At 38.3% G+C, this 24,809-nt stretch overlaps 1 long non-coding RNA gene across 1 annotated transcript in view; it reads left to right on the forward strand.

Moving 5' to 3' along the window:
• LOC140625444 (uncharacterized) overlaps window positions 1–24,809 on the forward strand; it is a 143,894-nt gene that overhangs the window by 8,469 nt on the left and 110,616 nt on the right. The window lies entirely within an intron of this gene.

Here is a 24,809-nt window from a genome sequence, read left to right on the forward strand (position 1 = left end):
GATCCCGGGTCTCCAGGATCACACCCCGGGCTGCAGGCGGCGCTAAACCGCTGCGCCACCGGGGCTGCCCCTGCTTTTGTTTTTAAACTTACTAGAATCCTGAGGTCCCCTTTGTTTGGTCTCTCCCACATAAGCAGAAGGGTTTACAGTTGGGGACTCCTTGAATCAGGTGAGGTTCTTCTCTTGGCTTTTACTCTCACCCATGCTTTTATAAGCTGACTGGAGATAGTCTGGAAGCCCTGGTAGTATATTTGAAGAGAGGCCCCCAGGAGTGATATAATCAGGATCTTTAATGAGCCCTGCAGCATGGTCACTGATGACAGTGGTTGCAACTCCTGACACTGGGGAAGGTGCCTGGAGGCCTGCTGCTGTGTCTACAAGTGTGAGGTTGTTTCCGGGGCCGTGATGGGGGCACTTGAGGGGTAGGGGCTTGAGTAGAGGCTATTTGAGCTGGTAGGAAAGTCTTTGAGTACTTAAACATCCAATGTAGTCAAGTGGATGCTTACAGCTTGAGAACAGGCTCCTATGACGTAGAGAGCAAACACCGGGAATGATATTCTCTCTTCCCTTGGATCTCATCAACTTTTGCCTCTCTCTGCTACTCCAGTACTCCCCTGTGCTTAGGGTTTGCCTTAGGGAAAGGCAGTGCCCTGCTTCAAAACCCAGCCCTCATTCCCTGCACTTTTCCATCCTACTGCCATTTATTTGAGTTTTAATCCTTTCCTTCTCAAATATCTTCTGTGAGGGTCACAAATTAGTAACATTTTGGTAGTTAATACCTACCTAGCAGTTGTTAAAATACTAGATCCCCAGGAACAAGAGGTGGGCAGGCACATTTCCTTGTGGCACAGCTCTGCTGTGGTTGCATATAGGTCTTGTGCAGAATTCTGCTCTCAAAGAAATGATACCTATAATCAATTAGGGTAGAACAATGAAAAAAGCAGAGGCTGTGAGGATATGCTCAAATCTTGGCCTGGCTGCGAACTGGGCATTAATCTCGGTAAGCCTCAGTTCCCATATCTATAAAATGGGCATAAGAACTGTACTCCCTCATAAGACTGTATGGTTGAAATTATATCTGTGAAGTACTAGATATGATACTAACGGGCCATTTTTTTAAATACACTGTAGAGAGATTTATTAAAGAGTGATTATAAATGTTTTTCAGTATTTAGTTATGGAAAAAAGGAAGAAACTAATTGCTCTCTGCCAATTTTAACCTCACATATTTTCCCACAATTTGTCTCACAAATGTAGAAGTGTAAGTTTTGTAACTAACTTTCAGAAATCTGTTTCCTGGTTTCTAATTTGAGCTCATTAAAGACTGAAGGAACCTAACTGCAGACTAAGTCATTGCGGTGCCAGGTGACTGGGATTGGTCAGGTGGACAGGAAGTAGAAATGAGGGTTATCTGTGTTGGGGCACAGAAGAACTGGCTTTAGCAGTAGGTTAAGCAGACTCTTGAAAAACTTAATTCTTGTTTTTGTAGTGCAGTGAAGATGAATGGGTCAGTATTTGGGAAGAACTTTAACCTGATAGTAAAAGTTAATCTGAGTTAAATGTTCATATTACGTCTCTTAGGAACAAATTTGGTTTGTAATTATTTAAACCAAAGTGGATGTTGCTTCCCAGTCTCATGAAAGAATTGCTTATGGTTGAGATAATCTGTGTCTCTACTCCATCATTGCCTATTTTACATTGTTTGATTTGAAACGGTCAACCCTTTGGGATTTCTAATTTCTTCTTCATTTTACTCCACACAGAGATCTGTGATTTACATGAGTAATTTCATCAACATCTGCAAATCCTAAGTTAAAACTTTAAGATGCCAAAATTGGCACAAAAAATATTTAAAGATGGTATTTTAAAGGTAATGTTTAGTGCTGGGAAAGATGTAGTTAGAGGCACTCATGCTGCTAATGGTAATATAAAAAAAGCCTCCTGGAAGTGAGTCAGTGATATGTATCAACAGTTCTAAAAATGCATATAACTGCCTTGCAGGAATTCCAGTTCTAGTGATAAATCCCTGGGAAATAATAAAAGGTAGATGTACTTATCTACAAGTATGTTTATCAAAGCATTATTTATGATAGCAAATACTGGAAACATTACAAATGTTCAGGGTTTGGGAATGGTTAACTGGACTATAGCATACTCAAGTGAAAGATTGTTATATAAGGAATTAAGTGTGAAGTTTCAGAAGAATTTTTAATGATATGGTAAATATAATACAATATAGAGAGAATTGTAATTAATGGATTAATGTGACAGATATTTTTTAAGTACCTAGTGTGTGCCAGGCATCATCATCAGTGTGCAAAATAGAATTTATATGCCCTCAAAGAATGTATATTTCAGTGGGGAGGGATTGAAGAGACAGACAATAAATAACAAGGTTGATTAATAATGAACTACATAGTGTGATAGAAAAATGATATGTGGTATAGCCAAAAGAAAAAAAGAATTGAACGGGACAAGGGGCTTCATCATGAGTTCTAGGTTGTAGGTGAGTTGTGATTTTGAATGGGATAATCCAGGGGTGCCTGGATGGCTCAGTGGGTTAAGCATCCCACTCTTGATTTTGGTGCAGGTCATGATCTCAAGGTCATGAGACTGAGCCCTTCATTGGGCTCCCTCAGTGTACAGTCTGCTGGAGATTCTCTCTCTGTCTCCCCAGAGAGAGAATGCCATGCTCTCTCCCTGCTTGCATGCTGTCTCTCGAAGAAATAAATAAATCTTCAAAAAATAAAATAAATGGAATAATCCAAATTAGGCCTCATTGTAAAGGCAGCATTTGAGTAAAGACATGAAGGAATGAGACTGTTAGCCATGTGGAGATGTGAAGAGTCTCAGGCAGAGGGGATAGCCAGTGTCAAGGCCAAAAGATATAAAGTACTATAAACAGTATGATTTCAGTATGGTAAGACATATGTGCATGTATTTTATTTATCTCATCTATTTATAAGAAAAACATTTTTAAATTCTTAATACTTCCAGATTACTTTAAAAATTTCTCTAAATCAATCTTATGATTATTTTCTATCATCTCCATAAAAGGTAATTATTAAGGTTTTGCAGTGGTCACTCTTATATAACCTGGGTCTCAGTGTGTTCATTCAGTTTGGGTTAGGTGGGGGATTCAAGATAAGAAGGGAAAACAGCACAACTTTTTTTCCCATGTCCTTTTTTGCTACTGTCTCCTGACAAGTGGTAGAAATCTTAGTTTGTGCAAAAAACTTGTAAAATTATGAATTGCTAAGGTTAGGCAGTCCATTGTTCATCAAGAGACCCCCTCATTTAGGAGTCTCCAAGCGGATGCTAATAGCAGAAAAATAAAAATGTTTCAAGGAGGAACAGTGAATTAAGGAACATAGACAGTTTCTAACATTTCACAAACCAGATTGTAAATCAAATTTAAGAGATATGATCATCCGAAATCTTAGATCACTGTACTTGCATGAATTCTCCCTTAAAAAAACACTTCTATCGGAGGAAGTAAATGCTTTATTTTTTTTACAGTGATATCTTTTGAAATAGAATTTATAACACTTTTGTCATTAGAACAGATGATATTCACCTAGCTCTTCAGTGAATTTAGTTCCCAACAATGGCAATTTCCCTCCTGATTTTTAAATTTAGTGACTATATGATTTTTCTAACTTTTCTTTTTAGTTACATCAGTGTTTCTCAGCATATTTTTTCATTCTTCCCATCAAAACAGGAAAGCCTCAACACATTGTAGTTGTGTTTATCTTTTTTCTTAAAAGAATTAAATAGAACTGGTCAGGGCTCTCAGCTGAACATTTACAGCTAACTGTGCTGCATAGTACCTGATAGGAGACATAACCTGTAAGGGAACAGGTTTCTGCTGTGAAGGGCCCTGAGAATATTATACACAGAAGAGGAAAAAAAAGTGAGGTCAGAAATGATTAACGGCCTTAGTTACTGCCAAACACACAAAATCTTTTAAGCCAAATGCCCTTTAAAAGTTTGTAGTTGGCCGCCTTGTAGGGAACATAAATAAGGGCAAAGCAATAATAGTTGATACTTTTAGGTCTATAAATAAATACTTTATACATATATATTTAAAAACCCTAAACATTTGTGAGATCATTTAAACACTCCTGGATGATATGTTGTATGACTGGCCTGCATATATGCATCATTGTTTAAAAATATAAGGACAGTTCTCTGAGCTTATGTTTCATGTGGTGCCTTAGGCATTGTAGATGGAGGGAACTGGTATGTATTGGAATCAGGAACTTCCATCTGGTTATTTAAATGGGTTACTGAGAGCTGCTCCTGCTTACTTGGCTCTCTACAAATAAGAAGTGTGGCATCAGGCACTTTTCTTGATGTTGAATGGCCCAATTTACCCCGCACCAAAAATTTTACCTAGCCTTTGAGAAATAATTTCTAATTTTAGAATGAGTCTTGTTTTAAAGAACCTGTTTTCATAATTTTCTGTGTTTGCTTGTAAATCTAGTTGGGATGAGGGAAGATCAGAGTCTCAATGTGTAATTAAGTATGTAACCTGTGATTGAAACTCCAAGGACTAGGGTCTTGTCTCTGCCTAAACTGGTGAAGGGGGCTGTTCTGCAGTGGAATACCTGGAGCAGGCAAGTCACCTGAGGCTCCCCTCACCTGGGCTGGCTTCATTCCCTTATGATGCTAATGCGTACCTACCTCTGTAACTTCCCTTCCGGGTGATTGTTACTCTGAGAGATTCCAAAATGAGAAATTGAGGCTTCTGGGAAAGCACCTTAGCTATTTTGCAGGAAGACAGCTTGAGCAGCATCCTCAAGACTTGATGGTGAATTCAGACTCACGGGGAGCCACTCCCAGTCCAGTGCCATACAATTCTCTCTTAGCTTTATTTTCTGTGGATCCAGCCACATGCATAAGAGTCCTGCATTCTTCTTGCCATGGGAGCATCAGACTTAGCAATTATGTTTGAGTTTTATGGCTTTAGTCATCAAATGTCCTGTTTCGGCTGCAGTTTCCCTTTAGTACATGTTCTCAAAAATGTAAAGTACCGATATATAACGTTGACTAATTGCTTTTGGTGTGATAACTGTTTATGTTTTTGAACCTAAGTTCTGAGTCTGTTTGTTACTGTGTTAGTTACTCTGAAACAAAGACCACATTTAGGCTAGGTTTTATCTTATTTTAACTTTCTTTGTGTTTTTATACCCAGCAACCTGCATGGTTCCTGGCACCCAGCAGGATTTCAGTAAAAACATATTTAGTGAGGGAGTTGCACATCGGTCCATAAGAGTTTCTCTCTTTATTCAAACTGTAATGCAATCCACAAATTTGAAGTTCACTCTTCAAATATAAAAATGTAAAATATCCTGAAACACCATCTCAACTCTTCCCTCACACATGTTTTGATACTACCCACCAAAGAGTAGCTTAATATAATAAATAGAACTTCTAAAGACATCTCTAAGCAACTTCTGACCCCTTGAAATGAAAATCTTTCTGTAGAGGAAAATATATAGAATTTTTTCACCTTTAATTGATTGAAGATGATGGTGCCTGGAACTATTTTTGAAAATAATTTTGATCTAAAGGAGGAAAAAAAAATACATGTGTTTCTTCTGAGCACTGCTTTTTCATTTTTCTAATGGGCTCTTCACTATTGTTTTGTCTGAATGCAGTTTTTTATTTGTGTTATTCCAGACGTGGTCCTACCACAAGCATCTTTAAACCAGACATTAATAGCATAGTTCACAGTCATTACTGCCAGTGCTCAAACACAAATATTGCATTTGTGTTTGCAAAAGCTACACATCAGATGTTAATTAAGTGCATTTGGTTTTTTTCTGCTTAAACAATCTGGCATAAAGAGTTTACATCTATATCAGTTCACCATAAGGTCTCTACAATATCTGAATCACCAGCCATACAGTATATGATAAATACAGTGTTTCCACACAAGAAAATAACAGAATTGTCAGGAAAACATCAGGCCTGTTATATTTCCCTGTGAAATAATAGCAACTGAATCTCAGTTTCTTTTTCTTTTTGATAAAAAAAAAGTATTTAGGAGTAAACACCAATATTTAGAATGATAAATTTTTCATTAAAGAACACATGGAAAGTGAAATCATACCAAAGATTTTTTTCCTTGTTTTTAGCTTGCTTCAGGGCGTTTTGACAGTTGCGTTGGAATAAAATTGGAATTTCAGCTTTGCAGTGAGGAGATTCATGCTGCCGCCAGAGCAGCCGAGTGCCAATCTGCAGGAGGCAGGAGCGGAGCGAAACCGCAAACTGAGAAACAAACTTTCACATCAGGTTTCTAATTTTAGAGCAAAAAAATTGAATTACTTTAATTGTGACATTTAACTAGAAATACGATTTGCTGGGATTAATTATCTCCCTTATTTAAAAATTCTCACTAAGTTTAAATTAGCATAAAAAATCAAATTCAGCATTTGAATAAGGTCAATGGGACTGCTGAATTTAAATGCAGAATTTGATTCTTTAGAATTGGATCACAGTATTGGTGCTGGACTTGGGAAGGATTAAATGGAGGAAATTGGAAAAGCATGCATTTGGGTAGAAAGCAGGGTTTTCCCCCCCCTTCCCCTTTCTCTCTCTTTTTTCAAGGGAGAAATGGGTCGTGGCCTCATAACCCCACAGGGAGGAAACTACTACCTGATTAGTTCAGGAACTTCTCAGATTCATTGAATGTGTCTGTATTCACTGCTTGAATAAGGTAAAGCACTAAAATCAAATTAATTATTGTATAACTAAAGTTTAACAGAATGTAAAATACATATACAACAGGGCATACACAAAAATAATCATTCTGTATTAAGTGGTTACCTCTTATTTTAGTTAAAAGAATGTAAAAGTTACTTCTGATGTTTAGTTTTATTTTTCTCTGAAACAGTTAACTTTAGAGTATGCTTTTGAAGGAATCTTTAAAGTAGGGTTTTATTTTAATTAAGTAAATCAGTATTGAGACAAGTGTATTCTTTATGGAGCTCCTGCACTCTAGGTTTAACATCTAAACTTTTTTTATCTTTAATAATTTATCATAGGCAATGAATTCATTTTTTAACAAGAATGATTAACTTTGCAAATTCTACTAAAAAAGGGATAGTTATTGGAGTGCCTGGGTGGCTTAGTTGGTTAAGCATCGCTGACTCTTGATTTCTGCTCAGCTCATGATCTTAGGGTTGTGAGATTGAGTCCCATGCTGGGTCTGAAGGCTGCTTAAGATTCTCTCTCTCCTGTTCCCTCTGTGCCTCACCCCTACTCTCTTTCTTAAAAAAAAAAAAAAAAAAGGGATAGTTATTAGGCATGTGATGATAAAAGGCCCTTTAGAATTTGGTGGGTAGGAGATATAGGAAAAATCCCATGGCTACGGGGATGGAATGGTCCGTGCCACTGTAGTGGGGGGAGGAAGAGCCCTGGGTCTCTATGAAGGAATTTCTGTTGAACGTGACTTGCATCCCTGGAGTACCTGGGTGGCTCAGTCAGTTAAGCATCTGATTTAACTCAGGTCATGTTCTCAGGGCCCTAGGGTGGAGCCTGATGGCCCTGCATTGGGCTCTACACTCAGTGGGGAGTCTGCTTATCCCTTTCCCTCTCCCTCTGCCCTTTTCCCCACTCATTCTCTGTCTCTCTCAAATAAAAAAATAAAATATTTAAAAAAAAAAATAAATAAAATAAAATAAAATATTTTAAAAAAATTTTTTAAAAAGTAATTTGCTTTCCCAATGGGATAAACTACATGTAAATATCTGAATGTTGATTGGCAGATCAAAGTTCTGGATAGCAAAGCACAATAGGCACAATATGTATTTTGAATAGTTGTTCTTACTATAACCCAGTACATATATGTTCCTTAGCAAAATCTGAGTGTGATCCAACTATTTGTTGGGAAGATGGTAAAAATGAGGCCACTTCTTGAGTCAGAATAGGATATATATATATATATATATATATATATATATATATATCAGCTTTGAGGAAATAGGACTATTTGTAACATTACCTGTTGAGGGGCAGAGGAGAGAGAAACCATGCTTGGATATTTTGTTAATGAATGACATTAGCATTGACAAAAAAATTTCCAATTGTACTCTGTGAAATGTTAAAACCGATATAATTCTCAAAGATATTTAGAGTAAGTGATTGGTATATGAAATTATGAGAGAGAGATGTATTGACTGTTAGGAAATTTAATTTTTATGAAATCAGCATTATGGAGAAATGTAATCTGATTCATTCCTGCAGAATTCCCAGTAGGAGGAGGCCCAGCTTCGGGAGTTGAAATGTTTCATTATGTACATGTGTGGGAAAAAGATGAAATGTGGTTTCCGTGTGCTGATTTTCCGTAAAACGTCTATTAGTATGAAAGTACACAGGCTAGGCAGCAAAACCCCCAAACCACGGCTGTCTGGGAGAAAGTGAACTCAGCAGGATATCTCTGATGGAGACTGACATCATGAGTAATAAGTTTGAAAGTAGCAAGAGAAAGCAATGACAGTAAAATAATGTTGAAGTAGTAGCTAAGGAATTGTCATATGCTGAAGATGAGGTCAGCCTTTTATCCCCCATCAATCTCTAGTTAACTTTGCTTTTGGAAATGTAAGGTTCCCCCAAAATAAAGAAATTGCAAACCTAAGCTTTTTATACCAATGCTAATTTAACCAAGTTGTCCATCTTATAATGTAAACTATAATTAGAGCAGGGCTATTTATGTAACATGAGCTACACCATCCCTGAGGCAGGGAAAAGCGGGACATTTGCCCCTAGGCTCTAGAGTAACAGGGCTCTAGAGTGGCAATGACAGTCCCAGTCCCTTGGGAAGCTGGAAATGGAAGAGGTGCCTCCAACAGGTTATACCAGAGGAGGTGCACATAATACTCCAAAGTCTGCCAAATCCACATTGTCATGAGACACAAGTGTCTTTGCCCTTCCCAATTCTAAGGCCATATGGCACTTTTAAAGCTACCTTCTTCTCTAGGCAAGACTGTTGTTGAGATTAATTTGAATCAGATGTTAATCAAACTCTGATGACAGGTGTGTATTGGAGGAAGAAGAGATGGGTACATAGTGTGATTTACTCCTGTCACCTTCACCCTGAGGCTTTGGCACTGAATTTCAACCCCTGTGGAAATGGCCTTGGAAATGAATCAAAGGCCAAAGGGTTTTGCTGCTGTTGATATTTATTTATCATGAAAGTGTACTTTCATTTTTCTGTTGATATTTTGGAAGGTCTAGGCTCTTCTTATGATTTAGGCATGGGAGCCAGCCCATATGTGATGAGTTGCAGTGTTACCATAGACTTTCAAGACTTGGCTTTGGAAAAAGAGATCTCTAGTGCCATTCAGGGCTCAAATGCCAATGGATTGAAGGGCATCCAAACAATGAGTTTTCCTCATGAAGGGAAGGGTTTTGGAGACCAAGAAGCTATGGAAACCTCAGAAGACTCTCACTGCATGACTTAGAAGTGACCTTGGGATCATTTTTCTTATGTATCTCCTAATTACATAGAAGCTCAAGTTAAAAAGTTGATGAATGATCAAGAAATTGGTAATATGGGAAGAACATTAATTGGATTTACTCCCCAAGAATGCAAGAACTGTGCCAAATGTGCTGTAAAAGAAAGTACTGCGGAATTCTGGAAGGTGTGGGAAGGGAGGTATTTTCATGTGATCCAGTCTGAGACTTCCCTGAAATTTTAAGGAAAATATCAATCACGACACAGTTTTCTTTTGGCCAATAAAGATGAAAGGAAGATCCGGAGAGCTTGGTTGTAGCTGTGAGGCGGAAAATTCTCTGTTCAACAAAAACAGGTATTTATAGACTGTAATCACCCTATGATATTTCTAGTTGTTGTTAACACTTCATGAGAACCTACTCTGTATCAAGTTTATGCCCTGTTCTACATTAGAAGCGTTCCTGAATTGGCTGGATAAAATAGCCATGGTTCCTGAACTACTTTTAATTATTGTGAACAAATCTAAAAATGGATTCAGTTCATCTGATTTTCCTGAATTCTTTATTCCTGAGTTCTGTATTCAACTCTCATTTTTTGAGTAATCATTTTTAAAAATGTACACTTTAAAAGATCAAGTACTAAGTGACTAAAGCGTAGGGAGAATTAGAAAATAAAATTTCTTTTTCAAAGCATGATTGTCCTTTTCTGCCTTCCCAGTTTCAGGATGACCTATTGTTCATTTTAGAGGTAACTCCAAAAGCCATACTTGTCTAATTTTTTAATGTTTATATGGGGAGATGGAATGGTGGTATTGGGCTTGGCTTCAAGGAATTGTGTTTATCTTTTTTGGAATTTAAATGGAAAATCTGAAGGTTTAGGGAATGTATTGCTTTTGAGCAAAGAGAAGGGTATCAGTGTAAGAATTTTACTTGAAAGAAATCAAAATATGTAACCTCTTTGTGAACTAAGAGAAGCCACTTGTTGATTCTGGCAATTTTTTGTAAACACTTAGTATTTATATTGCTTTAGTACAAGGTGCTTTCTCTCCATAAGGCACAAAGAAATGAATTTTTTCCATAGATTTTGTTTAACAAGAAAGATTATCTTGTCTAGTAAGAACATACAATGTGAATTTATTTTAATGAGTAAAAAAATAAGAGGTTGAACTCAGTCTTTTATAGGATTTAGTCACCTATCCTTATATATATATATTTAACTTACCTTTGACTCTGGAATCTGATTGCATTAATTTTGCTTCAGAATTGTGATTCTGTGGGTGTTTTTCACTGTCAATATAAATACGACAAAGATAAATGATGGACCAGGTATGGTTTTCAGTCATAAAGAAGTTTTGTTGTGGTGGTGAAGAGAGCAAATGCTGTCCATTTAGACCTGCTGGGCCAATTTCTTAGTCTGTAAGAGCTGAGAAGCAGAAACGCTTCATTCTTCTTTCATTTTGGTAGAGGCCACATAACCTAGTAGGATGAGCACTGGTCAATGGATTAGAGGACGTGTGTTCTGGTCCTTGCTCTCATCTTCCATGTAGCTGTAGTTCCATTACCTATGAAGTAGGGAAAATAGTTCCACCTTGATGGAAGGCTGTATTCTAGGGGAATAAAATGAAGTACTTGGTAGACTGTAATGCAAAAATGAAATTATTATTCATACTCTTTGCAGATCTCTTGTGGAGCTTTGGTTCAGCTTTGGGCACCGAAACTAAACCGATAAGGGAGGGTAAAAGCAGCTCATGCCACTGAGTCATTCGGGGTTGTAGGAGTTGATTGATTTACCAGTTATGTGCATTAGCCTCTTCAGGTTCCTATCACTGTATTCCAGACCACTGGCTTCGAGTAAGGCCTACGTAAAACCAAACACCCATTAATCGGGTGCAGAGTTTCAGTTTTTGAAGTTGAAAAAAATTCTGGAGATGGATGGTGGTGATGGTTGTACAACAGTGTGAATACTAAGTGCCATTGAACTGTGAAAATGGTTAAAAATGGTTAAAATGGTAGATTTTATGTTATGTATATTTTACCACAGTTAATTACTAAAAAGTATATATTAAGTTCACAAAAGTTAAAAAAGTGTGAATAAGATAATTTTACTAAGCCTATACTTTCTAAATAAAATGTTGGCAAATTTCTAATATCTGTTGAAGTATACAAACATGAGACCTGCTTTTCCCTTTTAATCTATTATGATGGACTCTGGCACTGCATGTGAAGTTTAGTTAATGGTTCAAAATAGAGTTAATTAAATTTGACCTTTGATTCAACTGTCTATTTAAAAACAATAATTTACCATTTTTTTGTTAAATACATAATTTTCAAAACCAGCACAATCACATATCTTACCTCCGTTCATATTCTAATTCCCCTTTTCTTCCTACAGTGTTTCTCTCTTCCCCCTTTCCCTTGCCCCACCATGGTTCTTTAGAAAATCTGAAACAGCTGTTAAGTTCCTGAAGGTTTATCCTATGGACAGATGCAGTATATATCCCTAGCTCTTTCTATGCAGAAGTAGCTGGGATGGATCTATCACAACTAGGATTATCAAATTGGGTTGAGATAATCTGACAAAATGAGCTAAGAAATACCCTGACTCATATTAACCTTTTCTCTTATTGGCCTCTTAAAAGCAAATGGACAGTTTGTGGGAATGTTTCTGCAGTACTTCTCTTTTCATTGGACCACAAAGTGGACATTGTATGGACTGTGGCTTCCTAGTTCATCTAATCCCCGGCTCCTGCCACAGGACTTTGTCCATGACTTGTGCTAATTGCAGATAGAACAAAATCGATGTGGACAAATAGATTTTACAGTTTATGAACTCTTCAGTGTTTTTGTTCTATCCCACTTTAAACTTCAACTTTTAGTCTCTTAGAAGAAAGACAAAGAAAGCAAAATGCTGGATTGTGAGGGTGATAAGGACCCTTGATGTCGTTGTTGTGGAGTGAGTTGTCATTTGTTGGGCTTGATTCAACAGTAAGTTAAACTATTTCATCATAAGGGGCCGAGGATAGGCTAGATAAAATATAACTGCAAAATAAAACAAAATGGCGGGGGTTGATATTTTCATTCCTCAACATAATGAAAAGCCTTGCTCTGTAATTGGTTTGTACTGTCTTGGAAGTGGCGTCCATGGCCCACAAAGGACCACTCTATGAGAGATCTGCAAGGAATTTATCATTCCCTCTGGCTGAGCCAAAGCAGGCTTGATATACAATTTTGTTTAGTATAAATATTCTCATGTTACTGTTTATTCTGTGGGGATATGAGGATCTCACTGACAGGGTACGTGCTCCACTGCCTTGCTTTTAAAAGGCATTTATTTGACTGTTGTTTGTACTTGCCCAGAAACTTCAGAGAACAGCCCAGGAACTTGTTTGATAAGCATCCAGACCATGCTCCCGGAGTATGTCGTGCTCGGGGGTTAGAAAAGCTTATTGTTTTAAGCAGGCCTGCATATGGCTTTGTAGGGGCCCATTTTTCATAGGTAAGAACAATTAGGACAGAATTAGACTACTTCTCCAAGGCCTAAGAAGAAGGTTCACCAGGCTCTCTCCTGGTGAGCGTGGCTCAGTTGGACTCAGTGTGGCGTTGGAGGACCCTGCCACTTCTTTTGTCCCCGTTCGCAGTTCTCTGGGGCAAATTAATTTGTTGTAAATTAAGATGTGAGTCAGAGACCTAAACATGGAATAAATTTCTCTAAGTGTGCAGTGTGGGCGCCGTCCAGCTATTGTCTGTCAGCCACACGCCCACCCTTCCACACGCTGCTCTGTACCACTGGGACACTGCAAATCCTAGTTGTTCTTTGCCAGCTGCTCTCCTGTTAGGCTCTGCCAACGTAGGGCCTGGATGGGAGGCTCTGCCAACATAGGGCCTGGATGGGAGGCTCTGCCAACATAGGGCCTGGATGGGAGGCTGCAGAGCAGCAGGGACAGGGGCCTGCTCTTTCCTACCTGCTTCCGGTCTCCGACAGCCCCACCACAGCAGTGGCTCTTGAGCTGACAGGAGCTCCTAGTTCCACGTTCCAGCTTTTGTTCCTGACACTTTCAGAGCTGGCCTCATCCTGTTCCTCAGAAGCCCCAGCAGCTCGCCGAGGGCTGTCCTCAAGCTTCTAAGCTCTGAGAACCCCCGCCTCCTCCTCCCTTTGCGCCCTAAGGCTTCCAGGCATGCTGTTTCCTGCCCTGGGATCTCTGGGGTACCATCGTCTGTCTTTCCTCCTTTGCTTCGCCAACAGCTTTTGGTTGACCAATTCTTTATTTTCTCTCTTTTGCAATACTTAATGGGGTTTCTGTTTCCCTGACTGGATCTTGTCAGAAATAAGTCTGTCAGCAGACTGAATTGGAGGAAGGGAAAATAAGACAGAAAATATTCAGGTTGAGAGTATAGTTTTATTAGAAACAGCCCATTGATGATTACTCGCCTTCTCTTCTCATTAGCATTTTATTCTCATAATTTCATCGTTTTGTTTATTGCCAAACCTTAAGTTCCCTTTGACAGTCTTGCTGTTCCTTCGGCTAAGAGAGAGTCTGAATGCTGATCTGGAGTAAAGGTGGGAAATATTATGATAAACAATTGGGTGGAGTTTCCCAATGAATGCCTTTCCTGTAGTAGCTGGTTCTACAATTAAAAATTTAGACTAACGTAATTTTTAAAATGAAATTCTTTTCAACTATAATAGTTATGTATCTTTCTTTGTGTATCCATCTTCCCCTGCCATGTAGATGATGCTTTTTAGCCAATGGTAGGCTCCCAGCCAAACTCCTTTCCCAAACCCCATGTCACATCCAATTAGCTTTTTCTTAGGAAACCCCATATGTAGCCATTAGCTGTTTCCTATCTTCTTAGGTACCTGTATCTTCATGAAGACCAACTTCTTTGGAGAAAAGTAATCATTGTTACTAATGTAGTCTAGTAATGACCTACTGTTATAAAACTATATTGTTTCTAGTGAGTATAAAGAATTTTTGGTAATTGGTAAATATTACTCTCTGTCCTGAACTTTTGTTTCATAGTTCATCTTCTTTGACCATATCCACACCAATATTTCACAAGGATAAAAGGAAGGTAAAATAGAAACATATGGGAACAGACATCTTAAGTAAACTCTTTAAGCCTCATTAATTGTGGCTACCTTCTATTTAATTCCTAGTAAGTGTCAGGTACTCTTACGTGATTTTCACAACTCTCTGGAACAGGTGATGTAAAGGAATAAAATTCCCCACGTTCTTTTTAGCCTACTGGGTCAACCAGGAGCCTCTTCCCACCATATTTCATACCCTATAGATCTGTGCCACTGTTCTAACCCTGAACACAGTATCCTTGGACCCACTCCTCAGAACTCTAGGCCTCTCCCCCTAGGCCTGGTCAGCTTTTGTCTTTAGTTTCTTGTGACCCAGTTATATTTGCACATTAAGTTGTTTGCTTGATCCTCCCATTCTGTGGTGCCTCTATAGGATAGTCCACCTCAGAGTCCTACATTTCCCCAGACCTTAGACCTCCTTCCAATACTTCTACACTCTTTTCTGACTTACAGTTTCATCCAGATCTGTGTTTTACACAACTAGAATATAATGAATTATTGCCCATTTATTTCTTCCTGTATCTGGAGGATCCATCAGCATCTAGTTTCATAGCTTCCTCTCCTGGACTATCATTGCCTCCTCTGCAGGACCGATCCTGTGCTACCGGGCACACCCCTGCCTCATCAAGAGAGGAAGCGGAGGATGAAGCCCCATATCCCCAGGTTTCTCCCCACAGAATTTCCCGGATGGAGGCACAAAACTTGTTCCAATTAATTAGGAGATTCCTGAAATCACTCCTACTGTCCTGAAAGAGCCAAGTCAGCCACAGGATCTAAAGTGGTCCCCATCAGTGTTTAAGTCAGGGAGGAAAATTACCACCAGATGGTGCCAAAACTGCAGCTAGGACCAGGTGGGTTTGGATTGTGCAGCCAGTACCCCAGAAACTGACTGCCTGACTGTATAGTCACTTGCGTTCTTTTACTTTGAATTCATATCCCCACATTTTATTCAGTCATGTTCTTTGAACGTGACACATTGAGCTGTGGCATCTCTCATTTGTCTTGTTGGCTAGACTGTACAGTCTGTTAGGCTTCCTTCACAGTATTTATTGAGCACCTACTATGTTTTAGTGGTGCAGATTTACCATGATGCTGATGACACATAAGCTACAGGTACCCTGACTTGCATGAAGCCCTTGTAAGGCCTGGGATAGGCCCTGGCAAAAACCTCATAAGATTGTATAATTTTGTAAAACTGGCAAAGGTATGAGATTTTTTTTTTTTAATGTATGAGATTTTAGCCACAGTTTGTTGAAATGACTGTCTCTTCCCAATTCTACTTCACCATTAAACTTGCTCCCATGACAGGTGGTAGTAGAGGGACCAGGGTCAGCTTCATGGGCTTACAGTCTGTGCAGCAGCACAGGGTCCTGTGCTTGGTTTAAGTGCTTGGCTGTCCCTGAGATTCTGAATAATTTTAAGAGGACCCTCATTTTCATTTGTACCGGGTCTCACAAATTACGTAGCTGGTTCAGGGAGTGGCCATGGGCATTTTTGGACCCAGTTAAAGGGAAAGTTGAGTTGGGAATGATTTGGATTTAGTAGGAAATATGTATGTGGTTCATAGTCATTCCATACATAGCTAGGCTAGTGCCGACTCTTCCAGTGTAGGAATGGCCTCCAGGAATCCTCTCACCCACCGTGATGGCTCACCACAAAGCAGGGCCAGAGGATTGGCATAGATGAATGTGTCCTCTGGTGCTAACACCAGAAATACATAAGCTATGGAGGAAAGACAAGGTTCAGGAGGAAAAACAGGCTAGTGTGTGGAAAATCTTTCCAGTTATTAGTAGCGTAAAACTGTAAGCAGAGGATGTGGTTCTTAATAATGCCCATCCAAAATAGAAACTCTGTCTTGCAGAAATATGTGTTGATGTAGTATATGCAGTTGTAAATACACTAGGTTATTGCCTATTTTCATGATGATCATACGAAATAGAACTACTCAAAATTCCTTTTTTCTGAGGGAAACAAATTTCTGGTAGAACTACGAAGAGCAAGTGTGCCTATGTGGGAAGCTGCATTCCAAACGTTAATAATTATAAACGGATTTACATTTACCATTCTAGAAAAAAAAATGAATAGGCCTTATATTCTCTTTATATTAAAGACAAATAATTGTCATTTGAAAAGGTGATCAAAGAGTATGCAGCCATAAAAATGTGGAAAATATATAGAAAAATATTATAGAATAATTAAAATGTCATGTCATTTCTTAGGAATTTACAATAATGATAAAATTTCTCTGCTTTTAAAAATGTGTAATTTATTGTAATTTATTTTCTCCTTCTAAGTTCACTTATGATCTTATTTTTAATTTTTCATTTATTTATTTTTGAGGTATGATTGACATGACATTATATTAGTTTCACTTATAGAATGTATTGATTTGATATTTGTATGTATTGTATGATCACAGTGAGTCCAATAACACCTGTCACCATATGATTATTTTTCTTGAAGATGGCACTCAGCATTATACAAGTTTCAGGCCTCACCAAACCTGGATCTGCACCTGTGCGCTGAATACATTTGGGTATTTGACTCGTGCATTACCTTATTTAATCCTCACAATGTCCATCAGATATTGATATTATTCCTGCCATACAGGTTCAGAAACCAAGGTTCAGAGAGGTTAACTAACTTCCTTGAGGTTGTACAGCTGGTAGGTTGTAGGACCGGGTTTAGATCTGACCTTTTAAAGTTCATGCTTTTTACACATTGTTCCCTAGTTTCTGCAGTGATGAGACATTTCCTTGAAAAACTCTCCTAAGGCCATCAGGTTAGGATATATGCTCCATAATGCACATCCTTTCTTTCATAGCCTATTCCACAATTATTTAAAGATTAAAGAGAATGTCATCACTGTGCTTCAACCTCTATGAAGGACGCTGTTTTGTTTACAACATAAGGGCTCAGCATTATAGTCAGTGAATTCATTCCTTTAGGTTTACTCATTTTCAGAGGCACCTTAGAACAGCCTCTTGCTTCAAACATTTTCTCATTTTTCCCCTTCCCAGTCTGGGGAGGCATCCAGGTACACAAAACCGTACGCTCAGAGTTCATCCCCAAGACTGTTAGGGTTGCTCAGTTGGTTGGAGAAATGTGATTGCCTACTCATTCACTCCTTTATACGGATGGCTGGTACCCATTCAGGGTACCCGGGGCGCATTTCCAGGGTGGTGTGTGTAGTGGTTTTCAGGCCGTAAGTGCATCCATTTCATAGTTCAGTATTTTCGTAAACTGAGTCATCCTAAAATGGGAAAACACCTGTATCCAATTTTCCCCGGAATGTGCAACTTAGTTCTCTTATGCTCCCCATTTCAGATGAGGTTTTCTGGATGACACCATCTGGGAAATGTCACTTTGATTAAAGTAAATATGCAACATAGTTAACACTGGGAGCCTATTTGAATTTTGCTAAGTAGCCACATCTTACAGAAGCAGAAGGCAGGCGGCTCTTTGGACTGGGAGAGCTTGAGAGTGTTGCATTCCACGCTTTGGTGTCAGTCGAATGGCAGTGTGTGGCCCACTGAGCTCTGAAAGGTTTTGTGTATTTTTCTTTTCTTACCATTGGGTAATTTTTTTTTCTCTTTCAGTTTATTTTGACAATAAGAAGAAAATATATAAAAATAAAAAAAAACCCTTAACGTTATGATTGCCAAGTTTTTCTTCCAAACTAAGAAACCAGTTGTTGAAAAATAAGATGAATGGTATCCTTTGTTTTATTTTTGGTGTAGCACATGAGGGCACTGCCACTGGAATGAGGCCAGGTTCCCCAGGCAGGAGGAGGGGGTAGTGGCTGAAAGGAGACCTAGAGATTTGGGGGGAAGGGGGTCAGTTTGTTGTGTCAGGATTTCCTCTTTCTCTCAAAAACATCTCTTTCCTTTCTCAAATGCCCACCCCTCCTATCTTTCAGTCATTCTTTGTGTTTTCAGCACTTGCTACTGTTGAGGATGTCATCTATTTATAAGAAAGCACCATTGGTACAATGTGGGGCTTTCAGTCTTTTCGTTGTGGTTTTTTTCAACTTCCACAGCTACTGACTTATTTGACTGTGGGATCATGTATGGTCGAGGGCAATAGTTGTTAATGTGTAGCAACCCCTATGACTGTTAGCACTATTCTTCCTTTATTGTTGTCTTGTCACCAAGTGGTTTTGGAGAGCCGAGGGGCAGAGTTTTAAGTTCCTTGTTCTGCAAGTCGACCTCAGAGCAGTCCCTTCTGATCCCTCTCTGCCACCCACATGCTGGAATTAAGAGGAAGGGTTGGGTGGGAAGGGTCACATTTTCAAGGACGCAAGGGAAACGTCTCAGTGCTCTAAAGCATCCACATGTTTCCTAAGAAGTTAAATCTAAAATTGCTCTGTGGACATGAGTAAACTATAACTCAGCAGAACCTGTAGCACTTCCCCAGTTCAGAAGTCTCCTCTGAAAACTTTACGTACTTTGGCTGGTGTACTTAGCTCATTTATTATGAATTTTGTTTGCAAGGGTGTTTTCCCCGCTAGACTGTGAGCCCTTTGAGAACAGAGACTGCTTTGTTCGCCTTGGTAATTCCAGCGTCTGGCATCAGAAAATTTTTGTTGAATAAATTAATGTACAAATAACTGAATTCAGTCAGAGCCCTCGTGCTGGGTCAGAACTAGACAATCTCTAGGCGTAGGTGGCTCAGTCACTTATCCACTGACCTGTGGTTTTATTGCATGAAGTTGACTTATATTGAGGAGCTATGCTTAAAAGAAGAAGTTGTTTGGAACTTCTAGGGAACGCAAAGTTTGGCTCAGCTTACGTGTGATGTTGGGGAAACAGGGTGGAGACACCAAAATTCTTCATAAAGACAGGCAATAAAATGACTCCAGAATGCAAACAACCTGACTGTGACTTCCCACGGAAACATTAGCAGAGGATGAGGTGTTAGTTTGAGTGCTCACACCTCTTCCTGTCGTCTCTCCTCTTAAATTCAGGCTGTCTTTTAAATGCCCCATGATCTACTTGTAAACTCTTTAAGCAAAAATGATGCCAGGTTCTGTTCTGTGGCTACCAGATTGGAGCTTTCTCTCCCTGCTTTATTCAGCTAATTGAGCTGTGCTGGAAGGTTCAGTAATTTATTCTATGGAGTCTTTCTGTACAAACAATCCCAGGCAGAGGGAGAGAGACTGAGCTGAATCTCTCAAACACTTGAAATGCAGAATTTGTGTTTTGGAAAACACCAGTGAGTCACTGTCCTCAAATGTCATCAATAAAAGACAGTCTCCATCATCAGCTTTTCATTAACTGAGCTCAGAGTTGCTTCCTTTTATTGCTTTTTGCGTGTTTATAGTATCTCATTCTTTCCTTGATTCTGGATTTTCACACCATATGGCCACATCTTTAAGTCATTTTTCAGCTGCTCTATTAAATAGTAAAATGAGATTCAGAACAGATTTCTTTGATTTTAAAATAGCATTTTGGGTGTGTGACTTTTTAGTAAATAAAAAAAAAAAAAAGAATTAAAGCATTCAAAAGCATGAAATTTCAGGTATTCCTACCCAGACAGTGGAATATGTAGCTTTCTACCTTCTTAGAGTAAATATACATTTATCTCATAGAATTTCACCTGTGGTATGAATTGATTAATTCACCTTGCATATTGAAATTCATTTCTACTTAAATAAGATGTAGCCTCCACTATTGTTAATGAACATAGATTGAAAATGAAAATGAAAGTATATCTTTCATAACTCTTCAATGTTATATTTCTCATTAAAAATGATTATGGGCATCTATGAGCATACATACTACACATTGATAATGCTCTGTTGCTATTATTGTGGTTGTGATCCTAATATTTAATAAAATAAAATGTGGCATTTGTTTATGTTTTACTTTTTTTTCCTGGACTATTTAGTGCCACTTCCTTGAGAAGCTGCAAAAGAGGGAGTGGTACTACTAACATTTAGATCTCATGCTGTGGAGTTGGTCAGTGAGGGTTTAAAGCATATAGTCCCGCAATTTAATACAGTTTACATTGTAAAGGATTAGCCATTTAAAAGGCTATTAAATATTTATTGCTTGTCTTCTGAGCCAGAAGGGCATTTTTGTGTAAGCTGATTGTTGTTTTTTTTTTTTTTTTCCAATGGATAGTACTTAACAAAAGGAAACCACTGCATGAACAAATTGTGTAATATGAGTAAATTTGTCATTGATCCAGACTTTAGCAGCAGGGACTGTGTCAATCACAATTAATCAGCTTATGAGTATGTGATCTGAAATCTTCAATTATCCATTAAAATCTGGACATCGACTTGAATAAATGACTGGCCTAGAGTTGATTGTTTCAAGTTAAAACCAAGTGCACTCAGGATCCAAAAGGTCAATAGTCTCTTAATTGTAATTCAATAAGTCAATTTTAAGTAGTATACAATTTGTGAGTGTTATAAATATAGTTCAGTATTTTAACTCCAATTATGGTACTATTTGCTAAAGAAATATACTTGAGTTGAGGATAAGTCCATAAATGAGTATATTGGGATTACTGTTGATTTTTTAGTTCATTATTTAATAAGACACAGAGGAAAGTAGCAGTCCAAACAGCAACATTCTAAATAATTCAGATAAAATTTTAGTTTTCCTGAATTATTTGGTATATTCATTGTTTTTATTGTCACCATAACAAACTTACACAAGTTTTTTAAATAACAGTAACAAAAAAGTAAAAAATCACTTTTAATCCTGTTTAAAATTTTAAAATCACTTAATTGAAAATCACTTCCACATGTTCACTCTATCCTTTTCATAACATAAATCTCTGGAAGAGATTGAAGATACCTCCCAACATGTTGTGTACCATTTTTAGAAAGTAGAGATTGTCTTTAAGGCCAAAATTAAGAGGGCTGTGTGTCTGTCACAAAGCAAAAATCATCACCTCCCAGCATTTGCTAAGCACCTAAAAGTTAGTGGTGGTAGAGAGTTAGATAGACAGCAGTGCCTTTTTCCTAAAAATTTGAAATTAAGAGAAATGGCACTTATCCAAGCAAGTAAAAGAAGGATGAATGACGGTGTGACACAAAAAAGTGTACTGACAAATCAGAGGGACAAGCACTCCTCAAGGTGTATTGTCATTTTCAGCCTGTAGGTAAGGGCAGAGGTCCCCACCTTTGAAGGAGATCCAGCAGGGGGTTTGGAAGATTAGTCAGTCTCTGGCACTGCCAGATTGTTACCTGGTAGGAGGCAGCTTACTCTTCCCAGAAAAGTACTTACGCAGTAACTATTGAGGATTTATTGTGTGTCAGGCCATGTTTCAAGAAGCAGAGGTATGAATGAAGCAAGATCCCGGCCGTCAGGGAGCTTGCTGCCTACCGATAGTCTACAGCTAAACAAGTCAACAGAAAAATTGTCAGCAGATGCCAAGTGCCACGTTAAGAATATAAAGCAGAGTAAGAAGATGGGATTATTTTTAGTCCTGTTTAAAAATTAGGTCTGAGGGGTGCCTGGCTGGCTCAGGCGGTAAGGCTGATCTCAGGGTTGTGAGTTCAAGCCCCATATTGGACATAGACCTTACTTATAAAAGAAAAAATGTAAAGAATCAGACCTGGAGTGCATTTGCCTTTTTGTAAGGTGGTCAGAGAAGTCCTCGTTGATAAGATGCCTTTTGAGCAAAGACAGGGCAGAAAGAACAGGGTATGCTTTGTGAGGCAGTAGGATAGCTAGAATGAAGCAGGCAAAACTCTTCCTCTCTAGCCTCCTTGTCTTCAGCAATCGTGTTTGACGTAGCATGGTAAGAGACAACTTACGAGAATATTCTCGCCATCCTGGAAAAAAAGTTTTCTCATCTCCATTTATTGAGGACCTTGTATGGCAGCCATTGAGTTGGGCATTTTGTAACAGTCCAAGTCAAAATTTTTATGGTGTCCTTTCTCTAATAAGGAAGCTGATGCTTAATTAAAGTTAAGTGACTTCCTCAGGCCTACGGAGCTTTGAAGGGTGGAGCCAGCATATGATCTGGGGTCAGTCCTACACCAGGTCCCTCCATGATGCTGTTGTCTCTCCAGGAAGGTACAATACATGGGAAAATGGCAACATGCATGTATTTTTAAAAATAGCCTCAAAATGTGACAGATATTAATGTTTTTAACTAGTGAGAAAGGCTGAATTTTATACTGGAAAAAGTCAGAAAAATAAATGGCTACTAATCTCTAATTGGCTTCTTTGAAGGTAGCAAGATTTTCTACCACAGAGAAGTGGAAACATGACTATTATCTTGTAAGTTTGGACTCCTAGGGCCACTGATCCTCATAATACAGGACTCCTTTCTCAAATGAGAAATACTTGCTTTGGCCATGATACTTTTTTTTTTTTTTAACTTTTATGTACTTTATTAGGAATGCTTGTTTTTCTATGCAGATATAGTTAGTCTACTATTATGAGTAAAATACTATTATGATTACTATTACTATTACTATTATGAGTAAAAACCACCCACCTCGTTTAAGCAGCTTTGAAAAGGTTTTAAAAAATTGCCAGCTCTCAACTTTACCAATCTGTATTCAAATAGATAAGATTAATATCCATTACTATTTTTCCAGAACTATATATTTTTTAGGGCATCAGTATTTTCAGTGATGAAGTGTAAAGATTTCTATCTATTTAAGACACATCACCTGGAGTATTAATTCAGTTGAATATCGATGTATGGAAAAGTGATCTTCTACTGGGTTAATTAGAGATACAGATCTTACTCCCTATGCTGCTTCTTTCTGGAAGATTTTGGTCCTACACTTTGAATTCACCTTGCAGAGAAAGAAGTGATAACGAAGTGAAGTGCACATATAATGAGTATCTGTTAAAATAATAGCTCTGGAAAGAAACTGAAGTTTAATGCAACGCAGCAATTTTCTCTACTCTTTTAGCAGATTCACATTACAGCTGGTTTTAGGTCTTGGCCCAAGTAGTTGTAAGTTCTTGATGTCAATGCCATATGTTTAGGGGGATAAATATCATTCCAACAGCTATTTAGATCCTGCCTTCATTCATGTGTGCTACACATACATTTTAATACTGGACTCTGTTTTTTTTTTTTAAATGAAAATGTCTATATCAAAAACTGGCTTAGAGTTTTCATTGTCTTTGTAATGAAATCATGGTTAGCTTTGAAGAGTGAATAAGGTTTTGTGGTAAAGATTCATGGGGGCAAAACATCTATATAAATATACTACAGCAAACCTAAAATACTTTCATCCCCTCTTTGTTCTCTAGTTTGCTTTTGGTAATTTTATAATTTTTAAGATTGAGGATGAACATTCATAATATATTTTATGTGCCTTGCAGTGGAGTAAATATCCCCCTCCCTTATGTATTTCCAGGCAACTTGCATCAACTCTAAGAGGGTTTCTCTGGAAGGCTAGACAAGAACTATGCATTGGGTTGTTTGTTCTTTATTCGTATTTCACTGACTTATTATTTTTTTCAACCTCAGGTATCATTTCCAGAATAATTTCATCATTTTTCTAAGGAGATACTCAGAGGCAGTTGGGGATATGAATTCCTCCCATCTGAGTGTGGCAGTTAGGAGCAATGGCTGTCTCTAGAAGGAGGAAAGAGCTTGGGTTCTCTTCTAGGGTGGTAAATAAAGGCTCATTTCATCACTTTTCCAGGGTCTGCTGTCACCATTGTATGATTCCAGATGCATTTTGAAGTCCTTGTCTTTGTCTATGTGCTGCCTAATTCATCCATTAAATACAAATCAGAAAATTATAAATTTAATAACATATTTGATGGTACAATGAGAATCTAGAGAAAGGGGGAAAAAGGGTGTGTTCCTTAATTTAACCAGAATCGATGATTAAATTACTTCGCTTGGCACCAGGAAATTTAAAAAATTTTAAAATAGCCCCTATGATTTCTGTTTAGGATCTTGCTTTGGATATGAAGTGTGCACATATGGAGTAATCAGAGAGCAATTTGAAGCAGTGCGTGGACACAAGAAGGAGATAAATCTCTATGCTGGGCATAAATGGACTGTAGAGACAAGAAAGCATCAGAGGGAAAGACAATCAGTTTTGCAGGAAACACAGATTGCTGAGAAGGTTGAGAATATTAAAGATGGAAATATGAGCAGGAGGGACGCCTGGGTGGCTCAATGGTTGAGCAATTGCCTTTGGCTCAGGGTATGATCCCAGAGTTTCAGGATCGAGTCCCACATCGGGCTCCCTGCATGGAGGCTGCTTCTCCCTCTGCCTATGTCTCTGCCTCTCTCTCTCTCTGTGTTTCTCATGAAT

Source organism: Canis lupus, chromosome 36, assembly GCF_048164855.1.
Source record: "Canis lupus baileyi chromosome 36, mCanLup2.hap1, whole genome shotgun sequence".
Taxonomy (NCBI): domain Eukaryota; kingdom Metazoa; phylum Chordata; class Mammalia; order Carnivora; family Canidae; genus Canis; species Canis lupus.